The sequence below is a fragment of the Hemitrygon akajei genome, chromosome 5, assembly GCF_048418815.1.
Source record: "Hemitrygon akajei chromosome 5, sHemAka1.3, whole genome shotgun sequence".
Classification (NCBI taxonomy): Eukaryota; Metazoa; Chordata; class Chondrichthyes; order Myliobatiformes; family Dasyatidae; genus Hemitrygon; species Hemitrygon akajei.
Genome location: NC_133128.1, coordinates 38,385,166 through 38,412,381, shown reverse-complemented (window position 1 = coordinate 38,412,381; position 27,216 = coordinate 38,385,166). Strand labels below are relative to the sequence as shown.

The window sequence follows — 27,216 nt, the reverse complement described above, 5'->3', positions numbered from 1 at the left end:
GTACCTATCCAATTTCTTTTAAATGTTGAAGTTGATATCATATCCACTAGTTGCATTGACAGCTCATTCCACACTCTCACCACTCTGAGTGTAGAAGCTTCCCCTCATGTTCCCCTTAAACATTCCGCCTTTCACCCTTAACCCATAACCTCTGACTGTAGTCACACCCAACCTCAGTGGAAAAAGCCTATTTGCATTTACCCAGCAACCTCCTTGTTAATTTTTCTCCGTACTCTTTCAATCTTACTTATATCTTTCCTGTAGGCAGGTGACTAAAACTGCACACAATACTCCAAATTAGGTGTCATCAATGTCAAATAAATTTCAACATAACATCCCAACTCCTGTACTCAACACTTCAATCTATGGAGGCCAATGTGTCAAAACTTTCTTAATGACCGTACCTACTATTTTCAATGAATCATGGACCTGTATTCCCAGATTTCTTTGTTCTACTGCCCTACTGCTTACTGTATAATAACTACCTCCTAAAGTGCAACACCTCACACTTGTCTGCATTAAATTCCATCTGCCATTTTTCAGTGCATTTTTCCAGCTGGTCCAGATTCCTCAGCAAGCTTTGGTAGTTTTTCTTGTTGTTCACTATTCCCCCAACCTTGGTGTCAAATGCGAATTTGCTGATCCAGTTAACCGCACATCATCCAGTTCATTGAAATAAATGACAACAGAGCCAGCATCAATCCCTGCAGCACTCCACTAGTCACAGGTCTCCAGTCAGAGAGGCAACAGTCTACTTCCACTCTCTGGCTTCTTCTGCATAGCCAATGTCTAATCCAATTTACTACCTCATCTTAAATGCCAGGTGACTGAACTGTCTTGACCAACCTCCCATGATGGACTTTGTCAAATGCCTTGCTGAAGTCCACGTAGACGACATCCACTACCTTGCCTTCATCAACTTTCCTGCTGACAACCTTGGAAAAAAACTCTATGATAATGGTTAGATAGAACCTACCAAACACAAAGTCATGCTGACTGTCCTTAATTAATCCCTTTCTATCCAAATACTCATATATCCAGTCTTCGACATATCTGTCGAAGCTCTTAGGATCTTCCTTCACCTAGTCTGTTAGAGCACCTCAGTAGATGTATAAAATGCTTTTCTTTATTAGCCAAAGCATACAAAGTAACAGCAGGGAAGTTAATCCTAAGCTTTGTGTCACACACATTTCAAATCATCACAACATATGGTTGCATTGGGGAGGTTGCATGAGATAAAAAAAGACTGTTGGCAATACTAGGAAACTAGCTATATGGAAAGAATGGATAAACTAGGAATGTTTACTCTGGAATAGAAGTAGGTGAGAGAGATTTAAGTGTAATGGCAAGAAAATACGGCCAGATTTATACAACTAGGAAACAGGCCATTGGGTCCAACTGAATCATGCCAACCAAGATGCTCATTCCAAGCTAGTCTCATTTGGCAGTGTTTGGCCAATAACCTTTCTAATCCACATACCTGTCAAACTGTCCTTTAAAAGTTGCACACACAAAATGCTGGACGATCTCAACAGGTCAAGTAGCATCTATGGAACTGAATAAACAGTCATATTGAAGCTGCCTCAACCACTTCCTCTGGCAGCTTATTCCACGCAGGTACTATCTTTTGTGTAAAAAAAAAATGGGCCCTGAAGTTCCTATTAAAACTTTACCCTGTCACCTTAAACCTATGCCCTCTAGTTCTTAGCTCCCCAATCCTGGGAAAAAGAGTGACTCTGTCTCTGACCCTCATGACTTATACACCTTGGAAAGATCATCTCTCTGTCTCTTATGCTCCAAGGAATAAAGTTATAGCCTGTCCATCTTCTCCCTATAACTCAGTCTCTCCTGTCCTGGCAACATCTTTGTGCATGGTAGCGTAATAGTTAGCATAATACCCTACTGTGCCAGCGACCCAGGGTCAATTCCCATCACTGCCATTAAGGAGTTGCCCGTGAATGCATGGTTTCCCCCAGGTGCTCTGCTTTCCTCCCACAGTCCAAAGGTGTACTGGTAGTAGGTTAATTGGTCATTATAAATTGTCCTGTGATTAGGATAGGATTAAATAGGTACATTGCTTGGCAGTGCAGCTCGTTGGGCTGGAAAGGTCTGTTCTGTGCTGTATCTCTAAATAATAAAAGTAAATCTTTTCAGGAGTCTTTATGGTTTAATAACATCTTTCCTTTATTAGGATGAACAAAACTGAACACACTATTCCAAGTGTGGCCCCTTCAGCATCCTATACAATCATACCATGACCTCCCAACTTTTATACTCAATGTTCATATTTATGAAGGCCAGCAGGCCACAAGCCTTATTCACTATACTCCCTACTCCAGACTGTACTTTCAGTGAACCATGAATTTGTACACCTAGATTACTCATTTCTATAAGACTCTCCAGGGCCCTATTATTTACTTTGAAAATCCTAGCTGGATTTAACTCTGCAAAGTGCAATACTTTGCACTTCCCTGAATTAAGACTAAATGGTAGAAAGTAAATGGCAGTGAGGAAATAAGAATGATTATTCCTGACAAAAGGGTTCAAAAACCAGGGAGCATAAATTTGAAGTTATTGGTAGAAGAATAAGAAGGGAGATAAATAAAACATTTTTAGTCCAGGGTTTGTAGGGTAATGGAACTTGTCACCTGAAGGAGTGGGGCAGAGGTAGAAATTCTCAGCACACTTAAAAATTGCCCTCTATATATTGGGCAAACAGTAGTCTACAAGACCAGTGAATAAGACCTGGGCATTGGATGAGAGAAAATTATAGCTGGGAGCTTAGCATCCAAAGAAACACATTATATTGAAGGGACAGTTACTGTAGATAGGCCAAGGGGAGGGGTGGCTCTGTTTATTAAGAATGAAATCAAATCATAGAAAGAGGTTACATTGGATTGGAAGGTGTAGAATCATTGTGGATAGAGCTAAGAATCTACAAGTGTAAAAAGACCCTGATGGGAGTTATATATGGACCTCCGAACAGTAGTAAAGATGTGGTCCACAAATTACAATGGGAGATACAAAATGCATGACAAAAGGGCAATGTTATGATGGTTACGTGGGATTTAAATATATAGATAGATTGGGAAAATCAAGTTGGTGCTGGATCTCAAAAGAGGGAATTTGTAGATTTTCTATGAGATGGCTTTCTAGAGCATCTTGTGGTACAGCCCAATAGAGGATCAGCTATTCAGGACAGTGTATCGCACAGTGAACTGGGATTGATCAGAGAGCTTGAAGTAAAGAAACCCTTATGTGCCGGTGATCAAAATATGATAGAGTTCACCCTGCAATTTGAGAACAAGCAGCTAAAATCAGAGGTGTCAAGGAAATTACAGAGGCATGAGAGAGGAGCTGGCCAAAATTGATTGGAAGTGAACACTAGCAGGGATGATAGCAGGGCACAATGACTGGAATTTCTTGGAGCGATTCAGAAGGTGCAGGATTGATTCATCCCAAAGAAGAAGTATTCTAAAGGCAAGGGTACATAACTATGACTGACAAGGGAAGCCAACCTTTGAGAGGGCATATAATAAAGTAAAAATTACTGTGAAGTTAGAGGATTGGGAAATTTTAAAAACTAACAGAAGAAATCTAAGAATGTCATGAAGAAGGAAAAGATGGAATATGAAGGTCAGCTAGCCAATAATATTAAGGAGGATGCTAAAAGATTCTTTAGATACATAAAGTGTAAAAGAGAAGAGAGAGCAGATATCACACTGCTGGAGAGGTAGTAATGGGGAACAAGGAAATGGCGGGTGAAGTGAAAGAGTATTGTGCATCAGCCTTCACACTGGGAGACAGTTTGAGTATGCTGGAAGTTTGAGAGTGTCAGCGGGCATGTGTGTGAAGTTGCCATTATTAGGAAGAAGGTGCTTGGGAAACTGAAATGTCTGTAGGTAGCTAAGTCACTTAGACCAGATGGTTCTGAAAGAGGTAGCTGAAGAGATTGTTGGTGCATTAGTAATGATCTTTCAATAATCAATGGATTCTGGAATGGTTCCAAAGGACTGGAATCCGATGGTGAACCTGTGGAATAGCACTCCACTCTTCAAGAATGGAGCGAGGCAGAAAAAAGTAAACTGTAGGCCAGTTATTTTGACCTAATGGTTGGGAAGATGTTGGAGTCGATTGTTAAGGATGTGGTTTTGGGGTACTTGGTGGTACATGTTAAAATGGGCCATAATCAGCATGGTTTCCTTAAGGGAAAATCTTGACAATTCTGTTGGAATTCTTTGAAGAAATAACAAGCAGGATAGACAAAGGAGAATTGGTGGATGTTGTGTACTTGGATTTTCAGAAAGCCTTCGACAAAGTGCCACACATGTAGCTGCCTAACAAGTTAAGATGCCTTGTTATTACAGGAAAGATAATAGCATGGATCGAGTTTTAGTTAATGGGCAGGAGGAAAAGAGTGGGAATAAAGGGAGCCTTTTCTGGTTGGTTGCCGGTAATTAGCAGTATTCCACAGGGGTCTGTGATGGAACCACTTCTTTTTATGGTATATGTCAATCATTTGGATGACAGAATTGATGGTTTTGTGGCCAAATTTATGGATGATATGGTGGAGGTGAGGTAGTGTTGAGGAAGCAGAGAAGCTACAGAGGACTTAAACAGATTAGCAGAATGGGTACAGAAGTGGCAGTCGGAATACAGTGTAGGAAAGTGTATGGTCATGTAAAAGAAATAAAGCACAGATTATTTTCTAAATGAAGAGAAAATTCAAAAATCTGAGGTGCAAAGGGACTTGGGAGTCCTTGTGCAGAATTCCCGAAAATTTAATTTACAGGTTGAATTGGTGGTGAGGAAACCAAATGTAATACAGGCATTCATTTCAAGAGGTTGAGAATATAAAAGCAACAATGTAATGTTGAGGCTTTATGAGGCACTGGTGAGGCCTCACGGAGTATTGAGAGCATTTTTGGACCTTTATGGGACGTTCTGACATTGGAGAGGGTTCAAAGGAGATTCCCAAAAATTATTCTTGGATTTACAGGATTATCATATGAGGAGTATTTGATGGCTCTGGGCCTGTACTTACTGGAATTTGGAAGAATGAAGGGGATCTCATTGAAACCTATCGAATGTTGAAAGGTCTTGATAGAGTGGATGTGGAGAGGATGCTACCTATTGTGGGTGAGCCTAAGACCAGAGGACACAGCATCAGAATAGAAGGACGTCAATTTAGGACAGAGATGAGGAGGAATTTCTTTAGCAGAAAGGGGTGTATCTGTGGAATTCTTTGCCTCAGGCTGCTGTGGAGTCATGTTCAATTATCAAAGTTTTATATGCTCCCTCACTACTCTAGATACTGTCTCCTCACTACTTCACTCACTATCATCCTGCAGTCTGCTCCAGTTACCTTCCCAATCACTATCATCTTATTGCTTCAGACATTACCTCCACATGGTCCTCTCATCATAATTCCACTGCTCCATTCTCCTTGCCAGCTGCGTAACCACCAGTATGCTTACTTCAAAGGTTGAACATGGGTCCAGAAGATCACATTAGGTATGACATGGTGTCTGATCCCTGGGCGTGTTGGCCCTGACTCCTGGCCTCGGGCCCAGTCAGATCTGACCCCAGCCCCATTTAGCTATGACTGTCTTATGCACCGGAAGTGTCCACATACAACAACTAGCAGTGGTGAAACCTAAGATTCTGTCATTCCAGATTTCCTTGATGGTCTGCTGGCGTTTCACCCTTTTAAAGGCCTCTTTAGTAGACTTTAAATTTCTCTACTGTTAAAATGTACTTAGGACCAGTTTAAAAGCATGTAATTAATTTATTTTCCAAGAAATATTAAAAAACTTAATTGACAAACTCTTTCAATAAAAATATCAATGTAAAACAACATAAATACAAAGAAACAAACATGCATACATTTCATTTATGTTATGAAAACTGGCGATCCCATTCACGTGAATGAGACCTTCCTAGAAATGCTTGCCACAGGTGCTGTAAACTTAAGAAAACAATTACAATGAATCTAATTCCTCATGAATGCTAACCTGGAGCTGCCTTGGTTTTGGTAGGTGCAGAATTTACAATCACACTGACGCACAGAATAAATGCAGCTGACAATTCTCTTAAGCACCATCTGCCACTGGTAAGTTAAATGTGACCCAATTTGCTCCTTTTACAGATGTATTTTCTGATCTTATTTCAAATTTTCATGACAGTATTTTTCCATTCTTTGATCTGTGTTCAATTTTGATAGCCTGGGGTTCAATATAATAGTTGGATGGTTTACAAAGTAATGATTAATAAAGTAGTTGCCACAATAGTAAATCTCACCTCCTCAGGGAGTACCAGAGTATCTTACTGCAGGTTCCTAATTCATTTAGTGAGTCATTGTGAAATTAATGCTGAGCAATGCTCTATACACCAGAGACACAAATCCCTGCTATAATAGAAGAGGATGTAAGAAGCGTATTCTGACATATATTCTGCATTAACATGAAAAAAAGATGTGATAACAAATCAAACCTGCTTTACTTCTCTCAGAATGTTCAATGTATTAACTGTTCCTCCTCTAAGTGATGCTTGGCAGTTATCTCTGGTGGACCCTATGGATTCAGTCTTATTTTCTCCTATTTCCCCTGTTTCTCTTCACTTGCTGCCCTTGACAGCTTTACAAGCCTTTGCTTCAGCCTGTATGCAGCTGGCACAGTTCTGCCTCTCTCTGCCTTACCACTGTCTCTCTTAATCCCTCTGCTGTCTCTAAATTGTCAAACATCTTGCTACATGAGCAGAAATTTCTGAATGTCAGATAAAGTGAAAACTTCGTCTTCTGTACTGCCACAAGTTTCATTAGTCAACAACTTTAAGCCTCTGTCTTTTTTTCCTATTCTCGCCTATTACCAGTTCTCTGAAATTCTTCACAGTTCAATGCCACTCAGCCTTTTAGAAACATAGTCCATTAATCTGAGGGATGCATTCCAGTGTGTATCCATGACCGCTGATGCATGGCACGGGCCATACAATAACAAGCAACCAGACCTACCATTACCAGAGAAGCATTACAGTACAGATACAGGCCCTTTACTCCAACCAGTCTATGCCAATTATGGTTCCCACCCAACTAGTCCCAAATTCCTGTGCTAGGCCCATATCCTTCTAGTCCCTGCCCATCCATGTACCCATCCAAATACTTCTTAAATACCTGCTTCAACCACTTCAATATACTTTACACCCTCTGTGTGACAACTTTGCCTGCCTGATCCCTTCCAAATCCTTTCCTTCTCACCTAAATCTATAACCTCTACTTTGGCACACCCCTCCCCTCTCAAAATGCTTCTATAAGGTCAACCCTCTCACCTTCTCCTACATTATAAGAAATAAAGGCCTACCCTGGCCAACCTCTGACATAAGTCCTGTGGCTTGCTGTAGACCACTTTGCTTCTAGGGTTTTGGAGCATCTGTATTTTCTGATCAGTGTCTGAACCGGAGTTGATAAGCCCTTGTGTGTTCAGTTTAATCTTGTCAAGTTAATTGTGGCTGGCACATGTTTCCTAGATTCTATGATTATGATTATGGGGTCATTGTGTTGGTGAGGATGAAGTACCTTGTGGTATTATTCAGTCCCTCTTCTGAGGCTCTGATTCCAATGTTTAACCTCCTGTTTCTGTCTCTTCCTGGGGATCCAGCTGTCCCTCTCCACTCTGTTGTGAATGCATCATGCTAGAATGACCCCACTCATTTGGACCCAACTGAGGTTCTGTGCATCTCCAGTCTATGCTCAAGACTTTTTTTCTGAGGTACTCTGGGTCACCAAGGTTTGTAAAATCTCCCATGCTTTGCAATTTTTCAGAGTTATATGCTGTTTCTGAGTCGAGAAACTCCAAGAGAAATGCAATGTTTCCAAATTATATACTATGTTTCTGAGTCAGTTGTTATGTTTCCAAATTATATGCTTTGTTTTCCAAGTTACAGGCTGTGTTTCCAAGTTATATGCCATGTTTCAAGCTCCAGGTCTGCCTTGAGTTTTTTCAGACCTGCCTCAGGAGCTCCAGGTCTGTTCCAGATTTCCCAACCCTGCCCCATGTAATCTGCCTCATGTTTTTTGGGAGCATCAGAGTACTGTCTGAGCTCTAAGTCTGTCTTGTGTTTTTTTTTCCCCCAGACCTGCCTTGAGCTCCAGATCTCCCTTGACTTTTTCAGACCTGCCCTGGGAGCACAAGATCTGTTCTGGATTTTCCAGCCCTGTCCCAAGAGATCTGCCATGTGTTTTTTCAAATCTTCCTCTGTCATAAGGTGGGCGTTGAGAGCAGACCCAAATGCAAGACACAGACACTGAAGTACTAGGAACAGGACTAGGTGTGTCAAGAAAGCAAGGGAAGTGGGGAAGAAATTACGCTGGACAAGATACAGGCCCTGGCCGAGACTAGGATACAGGGCCTGGGCTAGGACTAGACTAAGAAAGCGGGACCTGGACAAGGACTCTGAGCCAGAGACTGGACAGGGACCCGGATCCTAGGTCTTGACTCGGGCTCAGCCTCCGGATCTAGGCGAGGATAAGATGTGGCAAGGCAACAAGACTGGACGTGGGGGCAGGAAGCGGGACTCCTGGGCTGGACAGGGGGCATAAAGCTTGGACTTGGACTTGAGAGACTGGAACGCGGAATGCAGAGCCTTAGTCGAGGGAGAACAGGAATACAGAGCCTTGGTTGAGGGAGAACAGGAATGCAGAACACAGAGCCAGGACCCCTCCTTGGGAACAGGACGTAGGGGAAGGACTCATACACAGAAAGCTGCACACAATGAAACAGTTCCCAACATAAGGTAGCGGCAAACAGTCGGACCTACCTAGTGAAGGTGTGGACACAGACAGTTCCCAACGCTAGGTAGCGGCAAACAGCCAGACCTACCTAGCGAAGGCGTGGACACAAAGAGACAGTTCGAAACAATGAAGGACGGTTCCTTATCTGAACACAGCAAGGCTCGGGTCTTGCTCCGGCGGTAGAACTTGACAACGAGAATAGGCAACAACGCAGGTGAGGCTCCAGTCACAGGTTGCAGGGTGAGGCTCCAGCCAAGGACTACAGAAAGAAGGGGAAGGGAAGGGAACAGTTCAGCCTCAGGGTAACAGCAAAGACAGCCTGTCTTGCCCAATGGAGGCAAGGACAGGGAGGGACAGATCTAACCACAGGGTAACAGCAAAGCCGGCCTGGCTTACCCAACAAAGGCAAGGACAGGAAACTGACAAGACATCCAGCACCCACACTCGAACCCAGGGCCACTTATATTCCCAGCCTCAAGGCGAGAATCAGGTGCCTATGATTAAGCCCAACTGAAACAAGGGACAGCCAGAAGACCCGGAGTTCAGAGACCACGGACTGGACTGTGAACCGGAACGCGGACTTGATGGACTGGACCATGACATCCTTAGGAACTTCAGAGCTGTTCTGGATATTCCAGCACCACCTTGAGCTCCAGTTCTGCCCTGTGGTTTTCAGACCTGCCTTGAGAGCTCTCTGGGCCACACAGTACTGGCCTTGTGAGAGAGGTATTGTCATGAGACCTGTGGCTTGCCGTAGATCATTGAGCTTCTGGGGTTTTTGAGCACTTGTATTTGCTAATCAGTATCTGAACTAGAGTTGAGAAGACTTTGTGTTTTTGTTTAATCTTGTCAAGTTAATTGTGGCTGGCATCTGTTTCCCACAGTCTATCTGTATTTAAAGAGGATCCTCATTCAGTGCTTTCGTGGGTCATTGTGTCAGGGAGGGTGAATTACCTCGTGGCTCCTCCGAGGGTCTGATTCTGACATTTAATCTCCTGTTTCCATCTCTTCCTGGTGAACCTGCCATTCTTCCGCGCCTGGGTCCAGTCCTTCGTGAGCGCATCGTGACAGCCTCTCCCTATAACTTGGGCCCTCTGGTATGGCACCATCCTTGTAAATCTTTTCTTTACTCTTTCCAGTTTAACCACATCTTTCCAATAACAGGATGATTAAAATTGTACAAGGTACTCAAAGCGTAGCCACAACAACAATTTATACAACTGAAACATAATATCCCAACTCGCTACCCTTACCAATGAAGGCCAGCATGCTAAATGCCTTTTTCACCGGCCTATCTAATTGTAAAACCACTTTCAGTGAAGTATACTCTTGTGCTCCTCCATCACACTATTCCATTACATGCCCTAGTTCCCTGTCATTCATAGTATAAGCCCCATGCTAGTTTGACTTTGCAAAATGCATCTCCCCAGCATTCAACAATTCACACGAGTGTCCATCCCATATATGAGACAAACCACAATCAATAAATTGGCCTTCTTAAAGCTACACAAACATACCCACCAGAGAAAACCATATCCAGTTTTCTCCAAGATTCTCATTTACTTGAGCTCTCCCACATCTGAAATTCACAATCACGCTTTTGTTTAACTCTGTCCTTTAATGTTCCTTTCCTCTTCTGGTAATCTTTCCTGCTTCCATTCATTTAAATGTAACCACAGCCAAAATTTGACTGCTCATTCACATCACCTATCCACTTACTGAACCATTTTGCATCCCAGCATCAGTTTTAATTCTTCATCACACTTTCTAATACTAGCATGTCCTCACCACTCCACATCACTTCAGAATATTACAACTACTCAAATCTCCAGAATTTCTGCTTTCTGCTAATTCTGGCCTCATCACCACTTGCAATATTAGTAAGTGCACTTTTTGTACCCAGTGCTTAAGCACTGGAGTTACCTACATAAGGCCTTCTTTTATTCACTTGAGATATATTTTACCTCCTTCATGACCAAGATTTTGATCACCAATAGCTCTTCGCCCTCTAAAGTTTGAAGCATATTTGAATTTCCTGCCTATGCTCTACCAAAAGGAAGACAGAAATGTGTTGGAGTTCAAATACTGTTAGATGCTGACGTACATGACCTCTTATTCTGCTACTGATCTTACCAATGACACTACAGCATGCACTTCGCATCTGGCCCTTCAGGATAACACCAACCATGGTATTTCGGCAACTAATTGTACCATCCAGGTTAAGTTTTTTTCCTCTACATTCACTTTATATTTTAATTATTGTAACATGCTGTAAGGTTTCACTGCTACTGTAATGGCCTCTCTGTGATGGCTCACTGCTGAGGTAATGGTTTCTCCTTAGCAGCAATGTTTGGGTTATGACTACAGATAATAGGGGCTTTGGAATGTATGCTAGCCAATGACTGGGATATTGTTCTTTCTTGTGGGTCTGGGAGCAGGGATTTCACAGTCTTTTGTTGGGGAGAGATGAGGAGAGAAGACATGAATGGAGAGAGTTGGTAGACCACTGGACGGAGTGGACTTGGAGTGAGGAGCCAAGGGTCGGCTATGCTCAGAGGAGGTTGACGGGAAACAAATGAACAGAACCGTGAGATCCAACAATGCGCATTAGACTGTTTCATGTGAATGGGCACTTTCTTTAGTTTCTTTACTAACCAGGTAGCCAAATTAAGAATTATAAGCTCAATCTTGTGTACTATTTGTTATTTTGTGGTACTGATTTGTAATGGGGGCACATCACACAGCATCCACCCAAACAAGATTTCTTAAGTATGGCCGGGCTGAGGGCTGTCTTCCCCTAGGTTACGCCGCCAGCCGAACCAAAAGTTACAATTGTGGGGGTATCATTTGGGATTGATTTGGTTGGATGCTGTGTGATTACCATGAGCATTGAACCAGTGGGGTAGATATTCGTACTCCAGATGAACTGTTAATTCGCCTGTTAAGTGCCGTTAAAGTTGCGATTGCAGGGAGGAGGTTTGATAAAATAGCAGGCGCAGCTCTCATTTTAATGCAGACCAGCGTTGATGTAACGGTAGCTGGGGGCGGAGATTTCAAAGACTGGGTTCTATCGTTTCTGAGGAGGGAGTGGAAGGAGTGGTCAGATTTGGAATGTCTAATTAGTCCATGTCTCCCAGTGAAGAGTGAGAACTCTGAGTTAGAATCCGTCATTGCCTCTCTGGCAAATAAATGGAAAAATGCCCAGGTTCGAAGTCCCAGCTATGGTAGGCTCTGCCTGTTCTCTGGAATAACGCCCACCCCTAAAGGGGAAGAGGAGTACGTGATATGGGCGGAGGAGACCTCTCAGTGGTTAGATGAGTGGCCAGTGCTCTGATGATGTAAAGTGACAGAGATTGGTTGAGAGTTTGAGTGGGTGGGCCACTGACGTTGTGAGAGCCGTAAGGTTGTGGTATCCCGTAGCGACAGCTGTCAGTTACATGAAATCACTGGATTATGCATTTAGCACAACAGGGAGCCCACTGGAGTTCATGGTGGGGTTTCAGAACATGTGTCAGGAGAAGGGGGAGAAGCTTTCTGCTTATATTTTTTGGCTAGAGAGGCAGCTAAATTGCGGCGCAGAGGGGTCATTCAGGCGTCTGAGGTGGATCAGTTAAGAATGGACCAGATAGCCAGGGGTGCCCAGTCCCAGGATCTGATCGCTTGGGGTCTCGGACAGTCTCGTAAAACGCACCCCCTCCATCTTTTGTTGAGCTGATCGGAGAGGTACGGGAAGAGGAGAATGTGTTGGAGGCGTGAGAGGCCTCCGTCAGCAGGGTACAGTCCTCGGTAGTCCCCTGCGGTGAAGTGACTGCAGATAGCTTACCCTGGGGCGTGGTAGAGGAGATTGCAGCAGAACTGAGAATGGAGATATGTCGGCTGTTATCAGCGGGTGTAACCCCCCCCCCCCCCATATGATGGAGCTGATGGGGTGGGGGTGGATTCTCCAAGGGGACGAACAGTGCGGAGGGCTGCTGGCAGCAGGTGTCATGCCAGAAGGAGAGTGAGCCCCCTGGTACCTCAGCAGGGAAAGTCCTTGGGAAAGCTTAGAGGGGCCCAGTGAGGGAACAACCTGGTGTCCCTGGGGGAACATGTTCCCAGCAATGTACCAAGGAACCCCCGAAAGTGAAAGACCCTATTCCTGAAGGCTTAGTGCGATCATGCTCCAGTGTGTCACTATGGATAGAGGGTATTTATGCTAAAGGCATACTTGACACTGGGTCGCAGGTCACGCTGTTGTACCGTTCATTTTACAGCCGGTATCTGAAGCATTTACCATTGACCCCATTCAGGGCACTGGAGATCTGGGGTCTTAGTGCTGGTGATTATCCATATGATGGTTATTTGTCAGTGAAGTTGGCGTTCTCGGAGGCTGACGTGGGAGTGTCTGAGGTCCTTAATACATTGGTGCTGGTTTGTCTGGACCCTGTTGTGAAGGGCGGTGTCTCAGTTCTGGTGGGGACCAACACCCCTCTTGTGAGGAGGCTCATGGGTGCCTGCAAGGAGAAGGCTGGTGAGAGCTTTCTGGGGACATTGTCCATGCACCCGGTGTTTCGAGCTGCTTTTGAGAAAGTGCATCATTGGGTTGGATACCAACTTTAGACGAGGAACTGTGTGGTTCACCCAGCTGAATCCAATGGTGGTGTGGCCCAGGGAAGTCTCGAGAGTGATGGGGACCCCCAAATTTCCTGGAGTGCCTGAGGGCAAAGCCGTCTTAGTGGATGGTCTGGAAGACCACGAGGGGGAGTCAAGATTTCCTGCTGGGTTACTGGTGAGGCCCGAATTGCAGAAGCCCTGGGTGGTACAGGTGAGCAGGGTGGCAGTAATTGTCAGTAACACTACGAAGAGGAGGTCACCTTCAAGTGGGGGATGCCCCGGCACATCTGTTCCCAGTGACTGTAATGCCTAGAGCCCCTCTGAGACAAGCCAGGGAGAAGCTACTGGAAAAAGGAGGAAAGTTGGCCACTGAGTCATTCAACTTCAGGGTCTCACTGGTTCCTATGGGTTGGAAGAGAAGATGAAGAGAAGAGAAGATGTCGAAGCTGGAAGGCGTCTTTCCACTTATGAGTTTGATGTGGGTTGTTCCAAGAGCACTCGTCATACTATCTGGGTGACCGAGGACACCTCTTTTTAGAGAAAGGTCGTGGAGGCTGGCCCCTGCTGGTGGAGAGCATTCGGAAGCATTTGTGTAAGTTGAAGGAAGCTGGGATCATCACTGAGTCCTGAGGCCTCCATAGCAGCAGCCCGGAAGAAGAATGGGAAGGTAAGGATGTGTGTGGACTATAGGATTCCGAACAGGAGCACCGTCCCTGACCAGAATATGGTCCCGCGGATTGAAGATGCACTAGCCTGCTTGAGAGGTGCAAAGTGGTTCAGTGTGCTAGACTTGAGGAGTGGGTATTACCAGATCCCCATGGGTGAGGTTGACAAAGAGAAGATGGCACTTATGTCCCCTGGGATTTTCCAGTTCGAAAGGATGCCCCAGGGCATGTCAGAAGTGCTTGCAACCTTCCAGAGGGTCATGGAGAAGACGGTGGGGGATATGAATTTACTTGAAGTATTGGTGTATCTGGATGACCTCATAGTGTTTGCATCCACCTTGGAAGAACATGAAGTGAGGCAGCTGAAGGTGCTGGGCTGCCTGAAAGTTGAAGGGTTTAAACTTTCCCTGGACAAGTGCCAGTTCTGCCAAACATCTGCTAGCTATGTTGGGCACGTAGTCTCATGGGATGGAGTAGCTAATGATCTGGCTAAGATAGAGTTGGTGACCACCTGGCCAAGACCCCAGACTGTGAACGCTCTGCTCACTCCTTGGGTTCTGTAGTTACTATTGGAGGTTCCTGAAAGCTACGTGAAAGTGACTCACCCATTGAATCAGCTTCTGTGTGGTTACCCTCCCTGGGGGAAGAAAGGGAGAGGGGGGATAAAGGACAGGAGGGTGTAGAGTATCTGAGCCCATTGGAGCCCTTTGGACTGAGGTGGAATGCAAAATATGAGGAGGCCTTTCAGTCGCTGAAGGAGCTGCTGACACAGGCACCAGTGCCGGCTTTTGCAGACCCCCGATTGCCGTAGGTACTGCACGCAGATGCCAGCCGAGAGGGTTTAGGGGACGTCCTGTATCAAGATCAGGGCACTGGGTTGAGACCCGTTGCATTTGTCAGTCGGAGTCTGTCGCCCTCCAAGAAAAACTATCCCACGCACAAGTTGAAATTTCTGGTACTACTATGGGCGGTGGTGGATAAACTGAGTGACTGCCTCTATGGGACCAAGTTTGAGGTGAGAACGGACAACAACCCCCTAGCTTATATCCTGACCTCGGCAAAACTGGATGCCACAAGCCATGGGTGCTTGGCAGCGTTGTCTGCCTATGATTTCAGCCTGATGTACTGGCTGGGAAGCCGGAATATTGATGCGGATGTTTTGTTCTGACAGGCGCATGAAGGACTGGTCCGGGATGAGGAGTGGGAGAGCGTTTCTGCCCCTGGGGTGAAGGCCACATGTCAGTTTGCTATCACCGTGAAGGCAGAGGGAAAGGAAGGGCAGGGTCAAGCGGTGGATCAATTGGGGGCTTCGGATGACGCCATTCCCCATTAACCTGACAGCTCTGAAGACAAATCAGCTGCTGGAATTGAATTCTGGGGAAGTGGCAGCTGCCCAGCAAGACGACATGGGCATCGGTATGATTTGGTCAGCAGTCGAAAAGGGAGACATTGCTCCAGCAGGGAAGACAAAGCATGCAGCAGTGTCTCCATTACTGAGAGAATGGCCTGGCCTTGGTTGGTGTTGTGGATCCAGATCCTATACCAGGTCACGTCACCCCCCGGACCGACCTCGGCGTTGCCAGCTGGTTCTGCCCGAGAAGTATCGGAGGATTGCGTTGAAGTCACTTCATGATGATTCTGGACATTGGGAGGTGGAAAAGACCTATGGATTGCTCAGAGTGGTTTTACTATCCCCAGATGAAATTGGAGGTCGAAGAATACTGCAAGTCGTGCTTTTGATGCGGAAGATGCTGCCTGTGTGGACAGCTCCCTTGTCCCACTTGCAGAGTGCGGGGCCCTGGACCTGGTGTGTATCGATTTCCTGTCCATAGAACCCGATGCCAGCAACACAGCAAATGTCTTAACCATCACGGACCACTACACCAGATATGCTCAGGCTTTTCCTACCGAGGACCAGAGGGTGTCAACAGTGGCAAAAGTGTTATGGGAGAAGTATTTCATTTATTATGGCCTTCCCAGAAGGCTACATGAAGATCAGGTTTGGGATTTCGAGAGCAGACTCATCCATGAGTTACTGGGTATACTTGGAATCGAGGTTGAGGACCACGCCCTATCATCTGCAGGATGACCCTCAGCCCAAGAGGTTTAATTGGACCTTGCTAGACATGTTCGGGACCTTGGAGATCAGCGAGAAGAGCAGGTGGAGTCAACATATTGGACATCTGGTCACCAGTTACAACTGTAGCCAAAATGAAGCTATCGGGTACTCGTCATATTATCCGATGTTTGTGCGTGAGGTGAGGTTGCCCATTGACCTTTGAATTGGGACTGATGAGGGTGACCTACCACTGAAGACTTATCTGAAGTACATGTGTGACGTGAGAAGAGAGTTGAAAAGGGCTTATGAATTAGCTGGGGTCACGGCTGTCAAGCAGAATTAACAAAATAAGAGGTATAATCAAAAGGTTAGGTTCTCCCAACTCCTGCCAGGAGACCGAGTCCTCATAAGGAATTTTGGGGGCTACCTGGAAAGCACAAGTTGGCTGACCGCTGGGTGGCCACACCCTATGTGGTGGAGAGTCAGATGCCAAACCTACCAGTTTTCTGGGTGAAACCAGAGGATGGAAATGGGCCTGTCAAGATTCTCCATCAGAACCACCTGCTGATCCTGGAACAAGAGGTGCAGATAGACCCAGAGCCCGACTTGGAGCCTACACCTAGTAAGAGGACTCTGCGGAAACATGGGGCAACTGCAGGGCCCATAGCGGGAGAGGTTGGGCTGGCCCCCACCCCTGAGAGGGATACTGATTCGGAGGATGAGGACCTGGATGTGTGGTATGCGCTGCCTTTTGCTAACTCCCCATTGATTGAGGAAGAGACTTGCAGCCCTTCTCCTGCTGAGTCAGGTGAAGTGGGGGGGGGGGGGGGTTGCAACCTGTGGACAGCCTGCAAGGGATGAAGCGAGGCTTGGCCATGGGACAGAGGGGTCCGAGTTGCAGGTGGGCACAAGTGATAGGCTGGGGAGGCCTCACCAGGTAGACCGGAATTATCCCCAGTAGTGTCTGAACCTGAAGAGTTAGGTGACGGGGGATGCGGAGGTCTCAGAGAATTAGGAGACCTGGTTTCATTGCTAATGTAATGGCTTCTCTGTAATGTTCCACTGCTGAGGTAATAGTTTCTCTGTAGCAGTAATGTTTGGGTTACGACTAGAGATAACAGGTGCTTTGGAATGTATGCTGGCCAATCAGCGGAATGTTGTTCTTTTTTGTGGGTCTGGGAGCAGGGAATTTGCGGTTTTTCATGATGAGGAGAGGAGACGTGAATAGAGAGATTTGGTAGGCTGCTGGATGGAGTGGACTTGGAGCGAGGGTCGGCTACACTCTAAGGAGGTCAACAGGGAACAAATGAATGGAACCGTGAGGTCCAATGTTGCACATTAGACTATTTCAAGAGAATGGGCCCTTTTCTTTTTATGTTCACTAACCTTATAGTCAAGTTAAGAATTACAAATCTCAACCGTTTGATCACATATTGTGTACTGTTTGTTATTTTGTGGTATTGATTTGTAACAGGGGACACATTGCGCAGCATCTACCCAAACGAGATTTCTTAAATTTGGCCGGGCTGAGGGCTGTCTTCCCGCAGATTAAGCCGCTGGCAGAACCAAGAGTTACATTAGCTTAGAACAGTTTAATGCAATTCAACTACATTTATTATTTTAGATTCAATTACTTTATATTCTGCATCATATTTAGATTATTTAAGATGACTTTGGTTGTTTTCACATTTAAAGGTCATACAAAAATCTTTGGCAGCAGCTTGACAACAATTGTGAGAAGTTGGGCACTGTCGCCTCCCACAGCCACCTCATGGAAGGACTGTGAGTGGAGGCCTCCAGCACAGTGGATCCTACAGGAGTTGCCACAGGTGATTAACGTGGGAGCCGAGGGTGGATGTTATCTCAGATGAAGGAGATTCAGCCTTGATAACTTTCTATGATATAATGTGTTACGTACACGCTACCCTGTGAAAGTATCAGCAGCAATTGAGCACATCTGGAGTCTGGTTTTGCTGTTAACAAACCACTATCTTATTAGTAACTATGTCATATAGTAACTTAAACCAGGTAAATGAAGAGTTAATGGTGTTATGCATATATAGCTGTAAAAAAAAGTTCCCAAACTTATTCAAGCTCGGGTGACAAGAGTTACAGTCTTACGATGGGGTGTAAGAAAGTTCAGTGTGGTTCAAATGCATGGGTTAATTAATGTGAGATGTTTTTAATCCAAAGGTGAACATTGTGAGAAGACAATTACGTCAATATTCCACAGAGTCCATGACAGCAATGCAAAGTAACAATAGCAGTAGGTTTTATCTCCGAAGTTGTTCCGCTCCACACACTAAGTATCAGTGATCTTCAACAAATATCCTTTCAACATAAGTGATACCCCACCCGAATTCAGCTACAGGACATCTCAAAGTGGTGGCCACAGGACACTCAAACAGAACCTATGTATGGATTATCACCAACAGTAGTTTGTCACAAAGGGGACCATCTTCACGGGAACCACCACCCAGGCAAGGGCCGACACACCGGTAGACTCCACAAGGTTACCCCAATCACACACAGCGTGATAGCCACTTATCCAGTTCCACGACATACGAAATAACTCCAACAGTGATTTGCCACAGGGGTGCCTTTCTTCAGTGAACTACCACACCCAGACAAAGGGTAAACACACAAGTGGTATTCACAAAGGTTTTCCCCTCACCAGAGAACCCACTCCTGTGGATTATCTACATGACAATCACACCTTCATAGTCGAATGGAAACAAACTCACCCTCACAGGCTACTTAGAGAGAGAGTCCAAACTGTGATCTCTTTGTCACTAGGTTTCATCTGTTTCAAATCTTCCTCTCCTCACCTCTCTCTGCAAAGCTTCTTCTAGTTGCAGAACTTGTGAGAGTCATTTATCAATACTCTGGATCGATCTCAACTCACCCCTTTTGGCTACTGAAAGTTTAAACCAGCGACCAACTCACTGGTGTCTTCCATTGACTGAATCCATCTTGACTGAGCTGTGTGTGTCTGTGTGTCCTTGTATATTCAAAACGAGCTGAAGAGAAACCATAACATCAATTGTCCATCAAATAACTCCACCTCTCTCCACCACAGTAACCAAGCAACTCTGCAGTCAGCAGAGATCCAACAGTGTCTAAAAGTCATTCTCATTCTCTCGGTGTCTTAAAGTGTCAGTCCGCAGAAAAAATGAACCCTAGGGGTACATAACATATGTCATAGTTTGTTTGCCTTTCCCGTGTATCGTCTTGGGATGATTTACCATATTAAAGGTGCTATATAAATGAAGTGTCCTTGTATATTTCTAGGTCTGCCTCTGCCATTCATAACAAGCTGAGAACAGATGCAAAATTATCTCCACAGAATCTCTGTTGTCAAGTTGCTGCCAAAGACTTTTGCGAAAGTCCCAGAAATAATTGGTCCTCTACAATGAAATTCATCTCTCTTGAAGGTGAGGAAAATTCAGCCAGTGATACATGTGTTAATCTTTAATTAGAGAGCTCTGATAGGAAATGTGCATCTAGATATCAGATGAGAATAAGACTGAGCAGTGAAACCTGCAGTTAAGAAACCTATTGATATGCTTTGTCCAGATTTTGTGAATGAGAGGTGATTCACATAAGCACAGCCTCAGATGGTAAATAGCATAATTGAAACTATACCTCACAATGGACCAGGTCCTTTAAGAGAGGTGAGGATAGTATTGAGAGTGATGAGGTAGTCATGTCTATTTAATAGCTTCTGGAATGCATCACTCTAGAGTAGGCTGCTAAGTGATTACTGACAGCTGCTAGACATTGCAAATTGCTTTCCCTCTCCCACTGGAATTAATCTGGGTCTATCACTGCAAAAGCTGAGTGCACTTTAAACTTCAGAGTCACTACCATTATTCTCTTATTTAGCAGTCACATCAGTGTAATTAATGAGACTGACGTACTGGGGAATAAGGCAAAGTTCATGAGCCTTGAGTTTTAAGTGTTTTAGTTCTGGGTGTATTGTGGAATGTGTTTGTGTCGGGGTGATTTCAATCTCTTGGTATAATAAATGTCTTCCTATCAAGCAAACCTCATTTACACGTGCTTAGAATTTGGACTTCTCCATTATTTGGAGTGATAAACCTTTGCTGTGTTTAGAGCTGAAGTCTACTTGATGATATTCCCCCCGCAAGAAAATAATAAAATAGGGTCAAAGTGGCTTTAAATTTTTGTTGGGGTACCTTCATTCATATTGTTGCTGTAAGACATGCCCTGTGCAATTCCCTGGAAATTGCCTGGCAGCCACAAAGCCTCTTTATGGTAAGAGAGACATAATCTCAGCATATGTGAGCCCAGCCCTGACCCAAATAATTGTGATTGGTCACAAATTCTACAGGATAAACTCTTTGTTCAGTGGACTGCAGTATGCCCGCATGTGTGTGACTTTGAAAATTTACAAAAGGTGCTGTTAGATCCACAAATAATGTTATACCTATGATTCACTCAGTGTTACCGCGCACAGCAGTACATAGTGCAGTTCATGATAGGCACTTGCTGACATTATGTTGAGGTCCCAGCAATTCATGTCTCCTGGCCATATTGCTCTGGGGTTGAGGGTTGTTCTTGGTTTTGCTGTTATTAGCAAAAACTATAGGCTGTGTATTACTGTTCCAATTGTTGGGTGAGATTCAAGATTCAAGATTCAAAAACTTTATTGTCATTCTAACTGTACATCAGCTCTGCAGGGCAGAATGAGACAGCGTTTCCCAGGAGCAGTGCGATCATAACATAACAAACGCAACACTAAATAATAAACATAACAATAAATAGCAAAACACAACAGCCACATGTCAGTTAAAAACAAGTTATAAGTGTCCAGTGCAAGTTAAAAGTGTCGAAAGCAGAGTCAGGTAGAGCAGCTATTTAGCAGTCTGACTGCCTGTGGGAGGAAGCTGTTTAGTAGCCTTGTGGTTTTAGTTTTGATGCTCCTGTAACGTTTGCCTGATGGCAGAAGAACAAACAGTTCATGGAGAGGGTGTGAGGGGTCTTTAATGATGTACCGTGTCTTCTGGATGCATTGACTCTGAAAAAGATCTTGGACAGAAGGTAGGGAGACCCCAATAACCTTCTCTGCTCCCCTAACCACTCTCTGCAAGGCTTTTTTGTTGGCAGCACTGCAGCTGGAGTACCAGGTTGTGATGCAAAAGGTCAGCACACTCTCAACCATGCCTCTGTAGAATGTAGTTAAGATGTTAGTGGGGAATGATGTTTGTTTAAGCTTCCTCAGAAAGTGCAATCTCTGCTGGGCTCGTTTCACAATCCCAGTGGTGTTCCTGGACCAGGTGAGATTGTCCGAGATCTGCAACCCAAGGAACTTGATGTTTTCCACTCTCTCCACTGTGGAGCCGCTGATGCTGAGGGGTGTGTGCTTAGGCTGAGACCAGAGATGTTGGGTAAGGCAGAGATGAGCATCACTTACCCTGAAAACAGTGGCAGGAAAATGTCAGTTGCACTAAAGTGCATCATCTCTGAACGTGCATCAAATCTCCTTCACTGGCACTGGCCACTCTCCTACTCAATCCGATCAAAACAGCTTTGATGTGCGTTTTTCAGAGATGGAATGCATGTCACTCTCCTAGGTTATGACATTGAAGAAGATTCTACTGACAAGCAATTTTAGTAAACAAAAATGATTATCTGTTTGGAAACCCCAATGATATAGCACCTAGCTCACTTGTTGTTCTTTCCCACTCTTCCCTTTAACGTACTGGAGTTTTGGTTTCCAAGCTCCCTGAAAAATCACCAGGGCTTTGTTTCCCACTCTTCCTTAAAGCTCATTGGGTTCTCATCTGCTCCCTTTAAATTATTACTTGAAAATTTATCATACTACTGAGTATCTAGTAGTTCATAAAACCTGCACCGTCAAATTCTGTAGTGAGAAGGATTAACAAAATTTAACTGTAAGTGTCTGGGAGCTTTTCCCTCTGCCCTTTATTGAACAGGCATGTAATAATATCAATCCTCCATATGTTTTTTTAATTATTGAAACCTAAACTAGAAGGTTCTGGCCAAATAATCAGCACATCCTGGGTTTTTGTATTAATTTGCTAAATATGGAAGATAAATGAATTTCTGTTTTGATAAAAATGTGGCTTTAGTCACCCCTTTTATTTAGAAAAAGACCTGAATTTAATTTGCTGTGTCTGTATTTTTACAGTGTTTGGGTAAAGGATATCATGACGAGACCTAACCACTGTATGCCACCTGGTGGTATAACTAAGCTAAAGATGCCAATGATGCATCACTTTCACTTCCAGAATACTACGAGAGAGGGACATCAAACTTCCTCTGGACTGTGATGCTAATGCTGCCAGCAGTGGATTACAAAACTGTTTACTCATATACTATTCCATAATCATTCATTTCACTAATTTTACTTTACAGACATGCCATTTTGAGAGCTCTCAAATTCATCTCTCCCATTTCACACACGTCTGCTCTCACCCCATCCGCCCGCCACCCCACTCGGGATAGGGTTCCCCTTGTCCTCACCTAACACCGTACCAGCCTCCGGGTCTGACAAATAATTCTCCGTAACTTCTGCCACCTCCAAAGGGATCCCACCACCAAGCTCATCTTTCCCTCCCCTCCTCTTACTGCTTTCCACAGGGATCACTCCCTATGCGACTCCCTTGTCCATTCATCCCCCCCATCCCTTCCCACCGATCTCCCTCCTGGCACTTATCTTTGTAAGTGGAACAAGTGCTACACCTGCCCTTACACTTCCTCCCTCACCACCAGTCAGGGCCCCAGACAGTCTTTCCAGGTGAGGCGACACTTCACCTGTGAGTCAGCTGGTGTGGTATACTGCGTCCGGTGCTCGCAGTGCAGCTTTTTATATATTGATGAGATCCGTCACAGACTGGGAGACCGTTTCACTGAACACTAATGCTCTGTCCACCAGAGAAAGCAGGATCTCCCAGTGGCCACACATTTTAATTCCACATCCCATTCCCATTCTGATATGTCTATCCATGGCCTCCTCTACTGTCAATATGAAGCCACACTCAGGTTGGAGGAACAATACCTTATATTCTGTCTGGGTAGCCTCCAACCTGATGGCATGAACATTGATTTCTCTAACTTCCGTAAATGCCCCCCTCCCCTTCTTACCCAATCCCTTATTTATTATTTTCCCCCCCTTTTTTTTACTTCTTTTCTCTCGCTCTCTCTTTTCTCCCTGTCCCTCTCACAATCACTCCTTGGCTGCTCTCCATTTCCCTCTGGTGCTCCCCTCCCCCTTTCTTTCTCCCTCGGCCTCCAGTCCCATGATCCTTTCCCTTCTCCAGCTGTGTATCCCTTTTGCCAATCAACTTTCCAACTCTTAGCTTCATCCCTCCTCCGTCTGTCTTCTCCTATCATTTTGGATCTCCCCCTCCCCCTCCCACTTTCAAATCTCTTACTATCTTTTCTTTCAGTTAGTCCTGATGAAGGGTCTCGGCCTGAAACGTCGACTGTACTTCTTTATATAGATGCTGCCTGGCCTGCTGCGTTCCACCAGCATTTTGTGTGTGTTGCTTGGAAAATGGGAGGTCATTTTTGAAGTTTTGAGAGCACAAATTTGTATGTGCCTGTCAGAATAAAAGGTAAATATAACATGTGTGGGAATCTTGTGTTCAAGAGATATTGAGGCCCTGGCTAAGAGAAAAAAGGGGATGCATAGCAGGTATAAGCAAGTAGGAACACATGAGCTGCTATGGAGTACAAGAAAACACTTAACAGAGAAATCAGGAAAGCTAAATGAAGGCATGAAGTTGTTCTAATGATCAAGGTGAAGGAGAATCTGAAGGGATTCTACAGGTATGTTATGAGCAAAAGAACTGCAAGGGAGAAAATTGCTCCTCTGGAAGACCATAATGGTAATCCATGCACGGAGCCAAACAGATGGGGGAGATCTAAATGCATTCTTTTCATCTGTATTTACTTGGGAGATGGATACAGAGTCTATAGAAGCGAGGCAAAGCAATGTCAACTTCATGGATTTTGTACAAATTAGAGGAGGAGATGTTTGCTACCCTGAGGTAAATCATGGTGGATAACTTCCCAGGACCTGACAAGGTGTTGCCTTGGACACTACAGGAGGCAAGTGAGGAAATTGCCGGTGGCCTAGCAGAGATGTTTAAAACATCCTTATCGATAGGAGAGGTCCAGAGAATTGGAGGACAGCCAATGTTGTTCCGCTGTGTTTAAAAAAAGCTCTAAATAGAAACCAGGAAATTATAGGCCAGTGTGTCGGACATCAGTTATGGAAAAGTTATTGGAAGGTATTCTAAGGGACTGGATATACAAGTATTTGGATACACATGGACTGATTAAGGATAGTCAGCATGATTTTGTGCTGTCATGTCTAACCAATCTTAGAGAATTTTTCAAGGAAGTTACAGGAAAATGGAGAAAGCAAGGCAGTTGATGCTGCCTGCATCGAGTCTAGCAAGGCATTTAATAATTTCCTGCATGAGAGATTGGTCCAGAAGGTTCAGTCACTCAGCATTCAGGGTGAGGTAGTAAATTGGATTAGACATTGGCTTTGTGGGAGAAGCCAGAGAGTGGTAGTAGAGGGTTGCCTCTCTGACTGGAGGCCTGTGACTAGCTGGTGGTATGCTGCAGGGATTGATGTTGGGTGCTTTGTTGTTCATCATCTATATCAATGTGGCATGATAATATGGTTAATTGGATCAGCAAATTTGCGGATGACTCCAAGATCAGGGGTATAGTGAATAGTGTGGAAGGCTATCATGGCTTGCAGAGGGATCTGCATCAGTTGGAAAAACGGGCTGAACAATTGGAAATGGAATTTAATGCAAACAAGTGTGAGGCTTTGTTCTTTGGTGAGACCAAACAGGGTAGGTCTTACACAGTGAACTGTAGGGTACTGAGAAGACAGTAGAACAAAGGGACCTGGAAATACAGGTCCATAATTCATTGAAAGTGGCATCACATGAAGTAAAGAGAGCTTTTGGCACATTGGCCTTCATAAGTCAATTGTTGGTCAGAAGAAATTACAGTCCAACCAAAGACAGGGGAAGCAGACAAACCAGTTGTCTTTGTTTCCCCCCTATTTTGTGGACTCTAAATTGATTCTTGCTCTTGGATAATCTAATCAGAGCAAGTGAATATGGACACAGGTAATGATCTGCTAAACCTGAGACCATTCTCAAACAAGTAGCCATCTGTTATGTAAAGAGAGTGGACTCTGAACTGGTTCTAGTTCTGGAACAGTCTAATCAGAGCAACTGAATGTGGGCACAATGAACTTCAGGTAATGACCTCTTAAATCTGAGACCTTTCTCAGAGGAGTAGCTACTTGTTATGTAAAATGAAGCAATCTGTAATCTTGTTGGACTCTGTCTGGATTGCCTCATTGAACTGGTTTTGGATTAGTGTATTTGTGCTTTTCGACTCTGAGAAGGCTGGGATGGGCAGAGCCATGAAACAATGTTGGTTGTAGCCCTGTACAATGACTAGTAAGAAAGTGACCTTGAGCCAATAGAATGGAGATCTGACAGTTCAATTGATGAAGAACACTGTAAGAGTCAGGAGCTCCACATATGCACGGACGATAACTCTCCAGCAACCAGAGACCAACCATTGCGGATAAGGAGGACCGCATGGACACGTGGAGATTGGGTGCACAAGGAACACCTAGACAGCATAGACTCCTTTCCCGGGTAATACCTTTTCTCTTCATTGACTGTAAATGGAGGGTCAGGGATTCTAGTAGGGTGCACACAGGTAGATAGTTTGTGAACCCACATGCTTTTTAGTTGAAGCAATAAAAGTTACTTGTTGGTAAACACTGTGCCTCAGTGATCATTATTACAAGGGGTGATTCTTGCAACACAATGTATTGCATACAGGAGGTGGGATGTTATGTTGAGATTGTATAAGACGTTAATGAGACCTAATTTGGACTGTTGTGTGCAGCTTTGGTCACCTACCTACAGGAAAGATATGAACAAGGTTGAAAGAGTACAGAGAAAATTTACAAGGATGTTGCCTGGTCTGGAGGACATGAGTTATAAGGAAAGATTAAATAGGTTAAGACTGTATTCTTCAGAAAGTAGACTGAAGGGGGATTTGATAGGAGACAGTTTTGGGCCCCGTATCTCAGAAAGGATGTGTTGTCATTGGAGAGAGTCCAGAGGAGGTTCACAAGAATGATTCTGGGAATGAAGGGGTAAACACATGAGGAGTGTTTGGCAGCTTTGGGCCTTTACTCATTGGAATTTAGGAGAGTGCAGTGGGACCTCATTTTTTCCCGATTGATCGGGACATTAAAGGATATGGTGAGAAGGCAGGTGTGTTGGGTTGAGTGAGATCTGGAATTAACCATGATGGAATGGTGGAGCAGACTTGATGGGCTGAATTGCCCAATTCTGCTCCAATATTTTTAGGTCTTATGGTCCCCTGCTCTAGGGAAAAAAATTCTGCATATCTATACCCCCTGTATACTTATAAATTTCTTTAAGATCAGCTGCAGCTTCCTATATTCCAGTGAGAATAAGCTCAGACTATCCAATGTCTATTTATAACTAGAGCCCTCTTTTCCAGGCAACATCTTCTGCGCGCCCTTTAACACTACCTCATCTATCCTCTCATGCAGTGACCAGAACTGTATACAATTCTCTAAATGCACTTCAATCATTGTATTGAATGACTGTCAAATGACATCCCAATTGTCCTGGCTATGAAGGAAATTCAACCAAATTGCCATTTTCTCTACATTATCTACCTGTTTAGTGTGATGTTAAAGGATTGGGAAGCTTTTAAAAACCAACAGGAGGCAACTAAAAAAAAGTCATAAAGAAGGAAAAGATGGAATACAAAGGCAAGCTAGTCAATAATATTATACTTCAGCTTATACTTATAATATCAAAACTTTCTTCAGCTGTATAAATTGTAAAAGAGAGGCAAGAGTAGATATCAGACCATTGGAAAATGATACTCAAAGTAGTAACGAGGGCCTAGGAACTGGCAGAAAAACTGAAGAACTATTTTGCATCAGTCTTTACTGTGGAGGGTACAAACAGTATGCTGGATGTTCGAGAGTGTCAGAGGCCAGAAGTGAGTGAAGTTGCCAATACTAGGGAGAAGGT

At 44.4% G+C, this 27,216-nt stretch overlaps 1 long non-coding RNA gene across 1 annotated transcript in view; it reads left to right on the top strand.

Annotated features, from left to right (window-relative positions):
* The window catches only part of LOC140727649 (uncharacterized), a 70,378-nt gene that overhangs the window by 9,027 nt on the left and 34,135 nt on the right, over positions 1 to 27,216 (top strand). Inside the window, exons 2-4 of the long non-coding RNA XR_012098888.1 lie at positions 6,039 to 6,112; positions 17,798 to 17,931; positions 19,394 to 19,536. This is a non-coding gene — a long non-coding RNA (uncharacterized lncRNA). The remainder of the gene's footprint in view (positions 1 to 6,038; positions 6,113 to 17,797; positions 17,932 to 19,393; positions 19,537 to 27,216) is intronic.